We start from the raw sequence: 16,275 nt of genomic DNA, 5'->3' as shown, positions 1-16,275 counted from the left end.
CTTTTATTTTCTAAAATACTGAACTTTCATTATATTTTAGAATGAATAAAATATTTCCATTGGAAGACAACTAAATTTTTAGTAGTATTTGACATCACTATGTTGGGATGTTATAGCATTTGCAGGCTAGATCCTTTTCTTCCGTTGTCAATAAAAGGTAAGAATGAAAAAATCTAGAAATACCAGAATAATCATCTTATGTAAAATATGGATCTAAGCAACACATACACACACAAAAACCAATGGTAATGAAGTTGACAGAAACTAATGGGCTACATTTTCTATATCCAGAAAATCTCATGATAGCCTTTAAGAAATATATATGATAGCCTTTAAGAACTAGTGAGAGATGGAGTGACATAAATACTATTTTTTGTGTGTAAGCATTGTCAATATTATTTGACTTTTAAACTACACAATTATTACTTCGACAAAAAATTTAAAATAAAGGAGAAAAGTGAACCAAAAAATCCACAATTAAGATATAGTGATGTAACACAGGATATAGGATAAAATAAAACTTTCTCTAAAATGCAAAGGTACATTTATATGTCTTTCCTAGATTCCGTAAAACCAAACACTGACAGCAAGGTAAGCACAAATCAACTAAATTCGCAGAGCAATTACCACTGATGAGCATTAAATGACCTGGTTGGTTGGTGGGGGGCGGGGGCGGGCGGGGATAACAAACCTTCCATCATCTCCTGTTTAACAAACACAGCTTGTGAAGAAGTTGCAGGATGTGACATTCAGGAAATTAAAAAAAAAAAAAAAAAGATTATATACATCTGGCACTTAAAGCTTTAATATATGGAAATAAAAAGAGACACAAGAGAAATGGAAAAAAAAGATTTTTAATACAAAAACATACACATTTACAAGTCTTGAGCCAGTTCTTTAACTTAGATTATTATGTTGTTAGAGCATGAAGCTCTAGAGGAATAAAAATATTCCTAGCATTTACTTCCAAAATCATCTAAAAATATATAATAATGACATGAAAAATCATGCTACTTAAAAATTGTGAAAAATAGTAGGTAATATAGCAAAATTATTTTTTTAAATTTTAGTGGTCAAGATATTTCCCAAACCCAAATCTAATCAGTAAATATGGGAGCAGTAAACATTCCTTTTTTTTTTTTTTTTGAGATGGAGTCTCACTCTGTCACCCAGGCTGGAGTGCAGTGGTGCAATCTCTGCTCATTTGCAACCTCAGGTTCAAGTGATTCTCCTGCTTCAGCCTCCCAAGTAGCTGGGATTACAGGTGCCCATCCCTGCGCCCAACTAATTTTTGTATTTTTAATAGATATGGGGTTTTACACCATGTTGGCCATGGTTGGCCAGGTTGGTCTCAAACTTCCAACCTCAGGTGATCCACCTGCCTTGGCCTCCCAAGTGCTGGGATTACAGGTGTAGGCCACCACACCCATCTAGGAGTAGGTTTTTTTGTTTTTTTTTTTTTTTTTTTTTTTGAGACAGAGTCTTGCTCTGTCACCCAGGCTGGAGTGCAGTGGTACAATCTAGGCTGACTGCAATCTCTGCCTCCACCTTCCGGGTTCATGCCATTCTCCTGCCTCAGCCTCCCGAGTAGCTGGGACTACAGGCGCCCACCACCACGCCTGGCTAATTTTTTATATTTTTAGTAGAGATTGCATTTCACCATGTTCACCAGGATGGTCTCGATCTCCTGACCTCATGATCTGCCTGCCTTGGCCTCCCAAGTGTTGGGATTACAGGCAAGAGCCACTGAGCCCGGCCCAGGAGTAGTAAAGATTCTTAAAACGCTGTGCAAGGGCTGTGCTAGATTTCTTCCTGGGGAAGGGGAAGTCTCAGGAATGTACGGATTTAATGCAAGCCACTGAAGAGAAGGTGGAGACCTTAGAACACCTCTTCACTCTGGTTTATCAAATAGGAAGAAGAATTCACACAATGGTAATTAGAATTTAGCACAAAAGATCAACCAGAAAACACCAATAGGCAATTATGTGGAAAGAAATTAAAAACTGAGAGAAGACAGGACATAAAGGTAAATGACTCAGAGAAGGAAGAGCAGAGGCAGAACCGGCCCTCAGGAAATATAAAACCACTATGGGCATATATTTGACAGGCAAATCCAGATCTTGTGTTGGAGAAAGAAGACAATATGATCCATGCAACTTAGGTGTACAGTAATTTCTGACTAGGAATTCTAGACTATTAATAGTCCACAAAATGTGCACTGTGTAGGAGTGTGGGGAGGGAAGAGGGCAAAGGAGAGATGTGTCTTTGAACTTCATTTTAGATTTCAAAAATTGAAATGGAAATATGTATATATTGGTCTATAGAAAGGATACTTTGGAAAACCAACCTATCAACTTCCTTTATGGATGGAATTTTATTAGTTTAACATGGAGACTCTGACAATAGAGTTACCTCTTTGGCTGGCTGTTTGCTCTGCCTGGAAAGCTCTCTCCCGAGATTTAGCCACATCACAGATTCCCTCATCCTTTTTAAGGCCGTCTAGAAGGTGAGGCCCATCCACCTACCTTATTGAATGTAGCATTCCACCTTTCCCATCTCCTACATTTCCCATTCTCATTATTCTGCTTAGTTATCTTTGTATTTCCTAGACCTGTCACCTTCTACCATGCAAGGTAGGTGACATTTCTATATTTCTTGTTCAGTTTCTCTCTTAGGTAAAATATAATCTCCACTAGACCAGAGACCTTTTCCATTTTTGTTCAGCATGGTAAACAATGCACCCAGATTAATGCCATGTCTGGGACCTAGTAGAGCCTTGGGGGATCTGTAATGCTTCCTGGGGGAGGTGGTGCCTAAATTGAGTCTTGCAGAGAGAGGAAGGTACTCCCAGCAAAGGAAACTAAACACTAGCAGAGAATGCAGGAGTGTCACAGTATGTGCCCTCAGGGAACTACAAACATTTCAGTACTCAGAGTGGCAGCAGTTCAAGCTGAAGGTGTGGGCGGAGGTCAGGCCACAGAGACCACTGCAATGCACTAAGACTTATGCACTCAGACTCACTCAACCCAATCATGGGCTATGGAAAGCCGCTGACAAGTTGGGGGGTACTGTCAGATTTTTATTTTTGTTTTTTATAATATATCATTGTCAGGTCTCCTGGATTCATTAAAAGCAAGTCTGAGTCAGATTCTATTTTCCTTCCTAACCACACTAAACTCAAGTGCTTCAGAAAAAAAAAAAAAAGAAAAAAAAAAAGAAAGAAATCCTCTCTGTGCAGGGTGCTGGCTGGAGAACGTCTCGTGAACTCCTTTCATATACCAATGTAGGGAAGTACAGGAGGCAAGCCTGGGCAGGTGGGAACCATGGTAAGTACAAATACGGGGTTCTGGCCCTCATGCCAATGCACCACCCAAATATCCTACCAAGCAGCATACATGTAATAATTTTCATTCATATCCTATTTTGTAAATTTAATTTTGTTATTCAATTTGTCCTACTTCAATTATATTTAATTGTATGTCAGACATAGATTTAACTTTCAACAGCTTTACACATATAATCATTTCAACTTTTACCTCTCTCAATTAGACATAAAAGAAAACCTGCATTTCCCAACCACCTGGTGAACACTAATGATAAGATCATTAGACTCCAGCGAGGTGCTTTGTACACAGAGCTACAAAGTGGCATTCAGCTTTAAGTTCTAATATCACGTGACTGATATATGGGCCACCTTAAATGCATATAACATAATCTAATTAGAATTTTTCTGTTTTAATGAGTTTATATTTTCATTCAAAACAGTTCTGTTCCAGATAATAACAACTTTTGGTGAGGATGTGAAGAAACAGGAACCTTGATGCTTGTTGGTGGAATGGTAAAATTGCAGCCAGTATTAGTCCATTCTCATGCTGCTAATAAAAGCATACCTGAGACTGGGTAATTTATAAAGGAAGGAGGTTTAACGGACTCCCAGTTCCACATGGCTGGGGAGTCCTCACAATCATGGCAGAAGATGAAGGAAGAGCAAAGGGACGTCTTACATGGTGGGAGGCAAGAGAGCATGTGCTGGGGAACTTGCCTTTATAAAACCATCAGATCTTGTGAGACTTACTCCCTATCACAAAAACAGCAAGGGAAAAACCTGCCCCCATGATTTAATTACCTCCCACTGGGTCCCTCCCATGACATGCGGGGATTACTACTATTCAAGGTGAGATTTGGGTGGGGACACAGAGCCAACCCATATCACAGCCACTCTGGAAATCACTTTGGCATGTCCTCAAAATGTTAAACACAGAATTGTCAACATGACCCAGAAATTCTACACATAGGTATACACTGAAGAAAAAGTAAAACATATGTCCACATAAACACTCTTACATGAATGTTTATAGTAGTCTTATTCATAACAGCCAAAAGATGGAGACAACCCAAATATCCATCAACTGCTGAATGAATAAACAAAATGTGATATATCCATAACACAATGAATGACATCTTATTCATTAATAAAAATGAATGAAATACTGATATATGCTATAACATGGAAGAATTTTAAAAACATGCTCAGTGAAAGAAGCTAAACATGAAAGGGCATAGTGTAAGATTCCACTACCATGCAATGTCCCAAACAGGCAAGTCTATAGAGGCAGAAAGTATACTGCCGGTTGCTTAAGACTGGGGAACTTGGAGAGGGAGGGGAGGGATAGAAATGACTGCTTATTGGTATGGATATTCTTTTTGGAATATAAACAAGTTATGGGCCAGGTGCAGTGGCTCATGCCTGCAATCCCAGCACTTTGGGAGGCTGAGGCAGGAGGATCACATGGTCAGGAGTTCAAGACCAGCCTGGCCAATATGGTGAAACCCCATCTCTACTAAAAATATAAAAATTAGCCAGGTGTGGTTGCGGGAGCCTGTAGTCCCAGCTACTTGGGAGGCTGAGGCAGGAGAATTGCTTGAACCCAGGAGGCGGAGGTTGCAGTGAGCTGAGATTGTGCCACTACACTCCAGTCTGGGTGACAGAACGAGACTCTGTCTCAAAAAAAAAAAAAAAAAAAAAAAAAAAGTTATGAATCTAGATAGCAATGATGGTGCACAATTCTCTGAAAATACTAAAAGCCCCCGAATTGCACACTTTAAATGGGTAAATATTATGATATTGGAATACTATCTCAATAAGGTTATTGTTAAAATAAAACAATAATTCTGTTTTTTACCCAAAACAATTCTCTAGGTAATTTGTTTCTTTTTTCTGTTTTTCTTTTTTTTTTTTGAGATGGAGTCTCACTCTGTCACACAAGCTGGAATGCAGTGCCATGATCTTGGCTCACTGTAACCTCTGCCTCCCGGGCTCAAGCAATTCTGTGGCCTCAGCCTCCCAAGTAGCTTGGATTACATGTGTGTGCCACCATGCCTGGCCAATTTTTTTTGTATTTCAGTAAAGACAGGGTTTCACCATGTTGCCCAGGGTGGTTTTGAACTCCTGAGCTCAGGCAATCCACCCAACTTGGCCTCCCAAAGTGCTGGGATTACAGACGTGAGCCACTGCGCCTGGCCTAATTTGTTTCTTTTCTAGTCTTTATCCCCAGTGCATCTGCAAAGTAAGAGTTCATTCTGTATGTTCAGTACAGGCAATAATAAGGTGGCTGCTCCCACTTCAGTGTTTCTAGAGCACTTCCTATTCCTCTAACACAGCTTGTACTGTGTTAACGTGCATATATTTTGACCATGCATCTGTTCCCTCCATTAAATTGTGAGTTCTTCCACGGTAACATTCAGGTCTTAATCATTTAAAATCCTCTATTGTACCCGCCTAGACATATATAGAAAGCACCCAATAAATGCTTGAGCATAATAAATTAAGGAATAAATGCTTTCAGAATTAACTACTATGTATTTAATATTACAAAATATGTCAGAGCGAGACATAACTAAGTCACCCAATCTGTTCATCTTAAATTGAAATAATTAATGGATTCCAGTTAGGTCTGTATTTTTTAACTATCTACTTTGCAAATTACTGGTAATAATTTTTTGATGTAAAACTAAGTCTGTGCTATTAATAAGTATTTCAGTCTGCTTTTGGTTTTTATTTTAGTAATAGCAAAAATCCTTTTCCCTTTTTAGATAAATAAGGAACTGATCTCACTGTCATGGACGGTATGGATTCACTCCGTCTTCCTCATTTTGTCACATCCTCACCCATGAGGTAACTCCTTAGGGCATGGTTTCAAAATTACGGCCAGTCATTAGAATTGAAGAGTGCTTCCATTATCACGATTGTATATCAAACCTATATAAAACTTATAGCTTAAAACAATGACAATTATTTTTCATGATTCTGTGGGTTGGCAATTTGACCTGTTCTTTGGCTGGTACCACCTGGGATTACTGGTGAGGCTACAGTCATCCTGTAGCTTGGATGGGTGGGGCGGGACAAAACAGCCCCACTCACATGTCTGGAAATCATCACTGCCTATTGTCTGGAGTACCTCAGTTTCCCTCTCTGTGGTCTCTAATTGCTCTCCAGTATGGTACCTGCTACTCACACTTGGTTATTTAGTATCTGAAATACGACTAGTACAACTGAGGAACTGAATTTTCAATTTTATCTAATTGTGATTTAAATACAAATGGTTACATGTGTCTAAGTGTTCTTATGTGAGACAGCAAAGCTTTAGAGTTTGCACATCACTGTGTCACATTGTATTGTTTGAAGCATGTCATGAAGCCAGAGCAGCTTCAAGAGAATGGAAAAATGCACATTATCTTTTGGTCACAAGAGCAAACATTTCCCTCTGCATAGGAGTGTGGACACAGGGAGGCATGATTCATTATTATAAAAATCTACCACACAGGATAAGCAGGAGAGAGATGGCTGGGCTGAAGATGAGGGCTGGTAATATTTTGTGTAAGTGGTCAGGGAAGGCTTCCAAAAGATAGTGATGTTTTTAAAAAGACTGGGAGGAAGTGAGGGAGCAAGCTATGATCTGGCAAAAGAGCAATCTAGGCAGAGAAAGTGGAAAGTGCAAAGGCTCTGAGGCAAGTGCATGCCTAGCTTAGAGACTGGTGCTATCAGAGCTGAGTGAGTGAAGAATGAGGGTGACTGCTTCTGTAAAAATATTTTCTATCAAGGAAGTTAGGGAAAGAGTCCTTGTGGTTGATGGGAGAGGCACCTAGCAACCACATACTTCTCTGTGCAGCAGACATTTGGCTACTTGCTGACTCGAGGCTTGGCCATTGAGCTAAAAGTGCTCTTACATGACAACGTGTCACAAAGCTTATGCATTTTGCATTCTACAGGTTGAGTATCCCTAATCTGAAAATCCCAAATCTGAAATGTTCCAAAATCTGAAACTTGCGTGCTGAAATGATTCCACACCTGATACTCTTGCTTTCTGATGGTTCAAATGTATACAAATGCTAGTGCGTGAAATTATTTAAGTATTGTATAAGATTACCTTCAGGCTAGGTGTACAAGGTATATCTGAAACAAATGAATTTCATGTTTACCCTTGGGTCTCATTCACAAGATATCTCATTATGGACACACAAATATTCCAAAATTCCAAAAACTCTGAATTTTGAAACATTTCTGATCCCAAGCATTTTACACAAAGGATGCTCAGTCTGTAGTGGATATGTGAAAAGACCTTCAATTCCCCTCCCAGACAAACTATACAAAGTGAAGTTTCGGCCTCCAAGCAGTAGACCAGCATCAGTTAGAACAAGTGGGAAGATACAAAATAATCTCAAAAAGGAAAACTGAGGCTGGCTGTGGTGGCTCATATCTGTAATCCCAGCACTTTGGGAGGCCAAGGCAGGAGCATTGTTTCAGGCCAGAAATTTGATACCAGCCTGGGCAACATAGCTAGACCTCATCTCAATAACAACAACAAAAACTAGCTGAGACTCCTATAGTCTCAGCTACTCAGGAGTCTGAGGCAGGATTGCTTGGCTCCAGGAGTTTGAGGCTACAGTGAGCTATGATGGTGCCACTGCATTCCCGCCTAGGCAACGGAGCAAGACCCTGTCTCAAAACAACAACAACAAAGGGAATACAGAAACAGTGTTTTAGAAGCTGCATGCTCTGAGGTGTTTGTAGAAGAAGATATCATACCAAATACCTCAAGAGTCAAAAATAACAACTGGAGAGCACAATGATTATCTTGTGTCCAAAAGAAAACATTCACATTTTCTCCCATCCTTAGGCAGCATTAAAGTATATCATAGATTTTCCAACAAAGATTTCCACCAAAAAAAAATTTTTTAAGTACAAATATATACAATATATAAAAAACATGCTAGGCATAAGAGAAGGCAACAATCAGCTCTAAACCCATTCTTTAAGAAACTTATAGTCTAAAGGGGAAGAGAGAATACTAGCCTAGAACGTGGTTAAGTGCCACAAATCTTTGAAAGAGGTATGCATGGAGCATATGCAAAGAGGTATGCAAAGAGGTACCAAGGAGCCTCACTATGAATAAATACACAGAGGAGGGAGGGAGTTCAACCTTCTCAAATACACACGAACTGTGTGTTGAAAAAAAAAAAAATTGTAACTAGCTTAAAGGTAATAAGGTGGAAAGCAAATCAAGAAAACAAATAGAATAAACACATTTAAGGTAATGTAGTCTCTCATGGCTTTTCCAATTGTGTACCTTCCAAATACTTACTTGAACTAAATGAAGCTCTTGAAATGGCAGATTAATGAAGACCTGATTGCAAATATCAGAATGTAGCTACTAAAAATCACAGTTTCCATTCTCAACAGAATTTCTAAAAGCCAGAATTAACTTTATTGAAGACACCTTTCCTCCTGTCCCACTCTCTGACTCCTTCGAACTCAGCGTGCTCGTTGGATGCTACAGGTGTGCCTCTGAGTGCCAGGCAGCTGAATATTGCTGCTTATTCAACTTTAAATATCTATAGAGAGATTCCTAATTATCCTCCTTTAATGGTCTGGGAACATTTCTCCTCATTTGCTATAACTTAGTGGGAAGGACAAGAGATTAAATGATAAGGTAGAAAGAAGTGACTGGAGTGACTTAGGGTAGAAATACTCAGAAGTAAATCAGCTGCTCTTCATTTTCTTCATGAGCTCACCACAAGGGCTGGGTTGCTGACATCACTGACTGAGACCGAATCCTGCACATCTTTTAATAAGAAAATAGGGTCTAAGAGAACTGGAGGGAAGAGGGGAATCCCTGCTAATCCCTTCTGTCCTAAACTAGCAGTTGGTCATATGGACTGAGCTAAGAACACACAAAATGCAAACATGTGGGTGTGAACTAAATCCTGGGGTCAGCCCCCTTCTTTAAATAGCAACTCTTTCCAACCCTTTCTTCAATCTAAAGCCATTATCCAAATCGTCCATATATCAAACACCAAACTTTGCTAGCATGCACTTTTCTTAAAATTTTCTAAATTACAAAATTAAAATGATAGATAAATCAGATCCTGTCTTCTGTTTAAAATCCTCCCATGGTTTCCTGTTGCACATAGAATAAATTCTAAACTTCCTCCCAAGGTCTGGACCCTCCCCACTCTCTGATGTCATCTTCTAATGCACCCTCATCTCTAGATTCAAAGTCCTTATTTCTGTTCCTAGAACACGCCAAGCTATTTCCTCCTCATGGTCTTTGCAATTCAGAAGGCTTTTACTTCAAATTTTCTTTTCTTTTCTTTTTTTTTTTTTTTTTTTGAGATGGAGTTTTGTTCTTGTTGCCCAGGCTTGAGTGCAATGGCGCCATCTCGGCTCACCGCAACCTTCGCCTCCTGGGTTCAAGCGATTCTCCTGCCTCAGCCTCCCGAGTAGCTGGGATTACAGGCAGGTACCACCATGCCCAGGTAATTTTTTATATTTTTAGTAGAGATGGAGTTTCTCCATGGTCAGGCTGGTCTCGAACTCCTGACCTCAGGTGATCCACCTGCCTCAGCCTCTGAAAGTGCTGTGATCACAGGCATGAGCCACTGCACCCGGCCTTGTTTCAAATTTTCAATAGCTGTGCTCCTTCTCATTAGATTCCAGCACTCAGTATATCCTTTGGATTAATGAATGAAAAAATGAATAAACTGGCATAAAAGAAAATGTGGAACCTCAGGAGGCCATTGTTAGAAGATCAAGGAAGGAAAACTCCTGCAAAACGGGAGCATTTCATACAAAGTAGGTCTGTGGAAGAAAGCAGCATGGAGCAACTCCGCAGTAGGAGAGGGAAGCAGTCTTCCCCTTCCGGCCCCCATAGAACACATTATTATCTCAAGACAACATCTGTGTTGTTTTGCTTTCTTAACAATCTCATTGACGCTCACTGGTGAAAGTCAAAGAAATCCACAGGAGTCACCCCTTTGGACCCTTTAGGGATCCGGCTCCAATGCCACCTGCACCACCAGCATGAACCGCAGCCTTCCCTCCCGCTGACCCAGCATTCACCACACTCCCTCACCTTTTTGCTAACCTGACTCTGGTGCCAGACTGAGCCCTCATGAAAGGCTGAAATTTGTGCCACAGCAGGTATAGTGGAAAGGCAATAAATTTTTGTATGAATGAATGAGGAGATGTTAAAAATGCCGTTCTGCGGTAAAGTAAAACCAGGTAAAGATTTGCAGCCAAAGCCTTAGGTACAGTTCAGTCCACAGCACATAGGCACACCCTTACCCATCCCTGCACCCATAAGCCCTTACTTGGGTTTGTCTCTTAAATTCTCTGAATGTTAATCATATCTCTCATTTTACTAACTTCACTGGTGAGACAGTGAATGAAAACATATTTTGAAACTATTCAGTGCTGTAGAATAAAAAATTACTTTTTTTAAGAGACAGGGTCTCACTCTGTTGCCCAGGCTGGTACGCCATCAAAGCTCACTGCAGCCTTGAACTCCCAGGCTCAAGTGATCCTTCTGCCTCAGCCTCTTCAGTAGCTGAACTACAGTTGCATGCCACAATACCAGGCTTTTTTTTTTTTTTTTTTTTTTTAGGGACAGGGTCTTGCTATGTTGACCAGGCCAGTCTTGAACTCCTGGCCTTAAGTAATGCTCTTGACTCTTCCTCCTAAAGCACTGGGATTACAGATGTGAGCACCACACCCAGCCCATTACTATTAAAATGATGCTAATCTAAAATTCTACCATGTTTCTCAGCTCTTCTCTCAGACTGAATTTCTTTCCAAAGCCTCTGTTCACTCTTACTTGTAGAGGAAGGTTCTGGCCATTTTACCTAGAGCTTTGGTTGACCAACGCCAGAACAAAGCCCTCCATTTGTAAGAACATCTGAAAGTAGATGACTTAACTCTTCTAAGGGCTAAATTATTTAATTATGAAAAAAAATGGGCTGGCTGCAGTGGTTCAGGTTGGGCGCAGTTGCTCATGCCTGTAATCTCAGCACTTTGGGAGGCTGAGGCAGGCGAATCACGAGGTCAGGAGTTCGAGACCAGCCTGGCCAACATGGTGAAACCCTGTCTCTAATAAAAATACAAAAATTAGCTGGGTGTGGTGGCAGGCACCTGCAATCCCAGCTACTCGGAAGGCTGAGGCAGGAGAGTCATTTGAACCTGGGAGGCAGAGTTTGCAGTGAGCTGAGATCGAGCCATTGCACTCCAGCCTGGGCAACAGAGTGAGACTCTGAAAAAAGAGAGGAGAGGAGAGAGGAGGGGAGGGGAGGGGAGGTAAGGGGAGGGGAGGGGAGAAGGGAATTATATGATTCTCCAAGATGAAGCCAAAATGTTTCATAAGCAGAAAACTGTGTTGCAAGACTCTTATATTAGTTTAGATTCTTAGAAAGCAAAGAAATAAATGTAGTGGTTTTTTTGTGAACCATTTTGTTCCAGAATAAAACGGCAAAGCAATGCTCCAAGGAGGTATAAATGGTCAGCTAGATGACATCAAACACACTAATTTGGGATAAATATAAATTTTTTCAACTAATGTGTTTAACAAACCATGGATAGCTTTTCTCCTATCCTTCTAGGCATGACTAACCTAAACATCGAACCAGTTCTCCTCTTCCTCTTTGTGGAGAGAACCTTGACTCAGGTGTCTGATATTCCAAAATTGTTTTCTAAATTTCTACACATTTATGAGGTACTAGTATTTTAACGCTAACAATACAAAGATCACTAAAAATAGAACAAAAATGAGAAATCACAGGCCAGGGTACAGTAAAGCTTCACTTTCACACATTGCTGGAGGCAAAAAATTGGTTACATCATTTGGGAAAGTAGGCTGGCAATATATCAAGAGTCATTACTATGGTCATATTGCGAGAAACAGGAATTTCACCTTTGGGAATATATCCTAAGAAAATGATCCAAAAAAGCTATAAACACAAAAGTGTTCATTTTAATGTTATTTATCATTTTTAAAAAATTGAAAGAAACTTAAATCTCCAACACCTGGAATATATTTAGGTTCTATGATATGGTCACACTAGAGACCATTATGCAACCTTGAAAAATTATTGTGATAATGACCACATAGCAATGTGAAGAAATAGGCATGACATGTATCTAAGTGAAAAAGACGACAGAAAAACTCTGCACCCAACTGAAACTATGCAAAAGGTAAATATGCAAAAAGAAAAGGGTTGTTATGGTGATAAAATTACGGCCATGTTTTTATTCTTTATTTTATAAACTCTGCAATATGTTGTTATTTTCATAATTAAAAATTATACTTTTAAGAAAGGAATGCCCATTAGAATTGAGCTCATTTAGCACTGAATAAATTACTACTTTCAAAGGACAGTACTATTAAGAATTACAAATGTGTTTTAGAAGGCTATTTTTTATATTTGTAACAATCATAAAACTTTCCCTTTATATTTTGTTTCAGTGACCTCAGGCTAGATTTATTTACAACATATAATGCATGACCACATAGTCACTGAATGAGAGACTCCATATGTTTAAGCTACTCCCTGCATTTGTTAAAAATCTCAACTCATCTAGCTTTCAGAGATATTAAATTTCTACAACAGAGAGAAGCACAAACACTGGAAGAATCTGGCAATATTCAGCATATACAGCTAAAAAAAATAAGATATATTTTTAAAACTATCTCAACAATTAAAGGTATGCCAATTCATTTTCCCTTACATAAAAATCTTTCCCATTTTTGAGTTGAACGATTTAGGCGGTATTAAGATAGAGAAAAGATAACCTCTGAATTGACTATAATATCAAGGCATAAAGTGCAATTGTGTTATTTAATTTGTTTACATTTCAAATATGTAACTGAAATGATTTCTAGCTCTTGAGAAAAGAGTATTGCTTACACTTCTATGTCAGCTATAACCTTTATTAAAGATTTGGCTATTTAAAGTAGGAATATTTTCAAAATCTAATATCCTGTAGAACGCAAATGAATACAAAAGAATTATTGAGGAATAAAGAGACAAAAGGAACATTCACACCAAAAGACATGTTCCCTTTGGATATAGTTCTCTCAGTCAACATTCAACTTCTATCGAGCATCCAGAGTACCAGGCATAAAAAAAAAAAGACATAGAAAGTAAGTCATTGTGTTAGATTCTGATAAATGCTATAGAAAAAGAAAGAAGAAGAAAAGGGGGGGGGGGAGGGAGGGAGAGAGAGAGCAAGAAAGAGGGAGACAAAGAGAGAGTGAGAGAGAAGGAGTGCTCAGAGGGAGCTGTAGTTCAACTAGAGAAGCTGAGTAAAAAATGGGTATTCTCTGGGCCAGGGCGGGAGCTCATGCCTGTAATCCCAGCACTTTGGGAAGCTGAGGCTGGCGAATCACAAGGTCAGGAGATTGAGATCATCCTGGCTAACATGATGAAACCCCGTCTCTACTAAAAATTTAAAAAAATAAAATAAAATAAAAATTAGTCGGGCATGGTGGCGGGCACCTGTAGTCTCAGCTACTCGGGAGGCTGAGGCAGGAGAACGGCATGAACCCGGGAGGTGGAGCTTGCAGTGAGCCGAGATGGCGCCACTGCACTCCAGCCTGGGCGGCAGAGCAAGACTCCGTCTCAAAAAAAAAAGAAAAAAAGGAGGGGCATTCGTGGCAGAGCAGACAGCCTGGCACTGTGACTGAAAGCTCAGCAAGGGACCAGTGAGGCCGAAACCAGTGTGTAAGAGAAAAAACAGCAAGAGAGGAAATGAGCAAGGTGTGAGTAGGGGGTAGGTCAGATCGGGTAGGGCCTTGCAGACCATTCCAAGAACTGTGGCTTTTCCTCTGAATAAGTTAGGAAGCCCCTACAGAGTTTGATTTATTTTAGTAGGAACACTCTGGTTGCTGGACTGATACTTCCAGAGACAGAGGAGTGACAGGTGGTAGAATCAGATTCTATATTTTGAACAGAGAACCAACAGGATTTCCTAAGAGACTGAAAATGAGAGAAAGACAGGACTGAAGGTGATTATTATTTGTTACCTAAGCAACTGAAATAAGATTCCTACCAACTGAAATGCAGAACACTGAGTAGAACATGTTATAGGGGTCAATTCAGGAAGTCAGTTTGGTCATATTAAGTGTGAGGTGTTTATTACACACTCAAGCAAAGATGACATGTAAACTGATATATATTTGGGAGTGCTTGGCATATAGATGGCATTTTTAAACCCAAGAAGGAGTGAGTATAGAGAAGGTGACATGGCCTGACAAGTGACACATTCCAATTTTAGGAGACAGGGGAGAGAAGGAAGAACCAGGAAGGGAAACTGAGAAGGAGCTACCAGTGAGGTAAGAAAAACATCAGAAGAGTCTGGTGTTCTAGAAGTCAAGTAGAGTGCGAGGAACAGTTAATAAGTCAAGAGGAAAGGTGAGGTCTTGGAATGAACCACCCCTAGACAAAGCTCAGCCAACACTAACAAACAGAGACATCGCGAATTACAAGCGGCATGTAACTCAGAGTGGGGCTCAGGATGGCTTCCTTACCTAAGGAGATGGAAAGATGCTTGAAGCAAGTTTTAAGAGGCATTCAATGTTGTGTTACATTTTACGTGTGTCAGAACATATACGTTAATATTCTTCGCAATGTAAGCAGGTCTGGCTATGTGATTGCAGACCTCAGTGTGACAGGGTCCCTAGTCCAAATATTACTAAGAATCTCAAGATGGCAGCAGAAGAACATTAAGCCAAGTGCAGAAACCTTGTAAGAACAGAGCCCTGTGTGACTGCACGGGACACCCAAGAAGCTGGACCTAAATGCAGGGCAGCTGAACTATAACAAATAGAGGTATTGTTGGTAGAGCAGGATTCTTAAGCTTTTGGTTTCAAAAAAGCAGTTAACTGCTTACTGGAGAATATAAGCAGAAAAAAATAAATGATACAAACATGAGACAAATCTGCTAGAATGTAATTTACTTTTTTCCCAACTTGCTTTCAAAGTTAAATCAGCATATATGGATCTGAAGTCATCAGAGAATGACAGCAGAAAAGAGCAGAGCACTCATTAAATTTGATAGCACTAATAAAACTACATGAAAAAAGAGAAAGAAAACAGGCTTACTTTCCACTGGTATGCAGACAAAATAAATTTTTTTAAAAAATCTCCTACATAGTGCTTTGAAAGTTTTAGTTAACATCCCTCAGTGAGCAGTTAATACACAAAATTCATTTTGGTTCCACCCCACAGACATCAAAAATAATGCCTGAATCAGAATAATAAATATCAATGTTAAAAATGAGACAGAAATTCTTTTGCTTTTCATAGTAATAAAATAGTATCCTTCCTTGTATTTTTTTTTGTTTTTTTTTTTTTTTTTTTGAGATGGAGTTTCGCTCTTGTTTCCCAGGCTGGAGTGCAATGTCGCAATCTCGGCTCACTGCAACCTCCGCCTCCCGGGTTCAAGAGATTCTCCCAAAGTGCCTCCCAAAGTGCTGCCTCCCAAAAGTTAGGATTAACCCTAACCCTAACCTCCCAAAGTGCAGCCTCCCAAAGTGCTGGGATTACAGGCATGAGCCACCACTCCCAGCACCCTTTACTCTTTAAAATACATGCACACATAAATGTATTCCTTCATCCAGCTAATATATGCAATACAGGTTGAGTATCTCTAATCCAAAATCTAAAATATACCAAAATCCAAACATTTCTGAGTGTCAATATGGTACTCAAAGGAAATGCTCATAGGCACATTTTGGATTTCAGATTTTCTGATTAGGGATGGTCACCTGGGAAGTGTAATGCAAATATTCCAAAATATGAAAAAATCCAAAATCTTAATACTTTTGGTCCCAAATATTTCAGCTAAGGGATCCTCAATTAGTACTTATTCTAATGTGGCACTGGATTAGGTGCTGAACTTGTATTTTCTTCTTTCAGCCTTATTCGAAGTATCATCACAAAAGG

General features: G+C 39.6%; 1 protein-coding gene across 9 annotated transcripts in view; it reads right to left on the bottom strand.

Annotated features, from left to right (window-relative positions):
* The window catches only part of UTRN (utrophin), a 580,797-nt gene that overhangs the window by 122,496 nt on the left and 442,026 nt on the right, over positions 1 to 16,275 (bottom strand). The window lies entirely within an intron of this gene.

Source organism: Piliocolobus tephrosceles, chromosome 5 (assembly GCF_002776525.5).
Source record: "Piliocolobus tephrosceles isolate RC106 chromosome 5, ASM277652v3, whole genome shotgun sequence".
NCBI classification, from domain to species: Eukaryota; Metazoa; Chordata; class Mammalia; order Primates; family Cercopithecidae; genus Piliocolobus; species Piliocolobus tephrosceles.
This window is presented reverse-complemented; position numbering and strand designations above follow the sequence as displayed.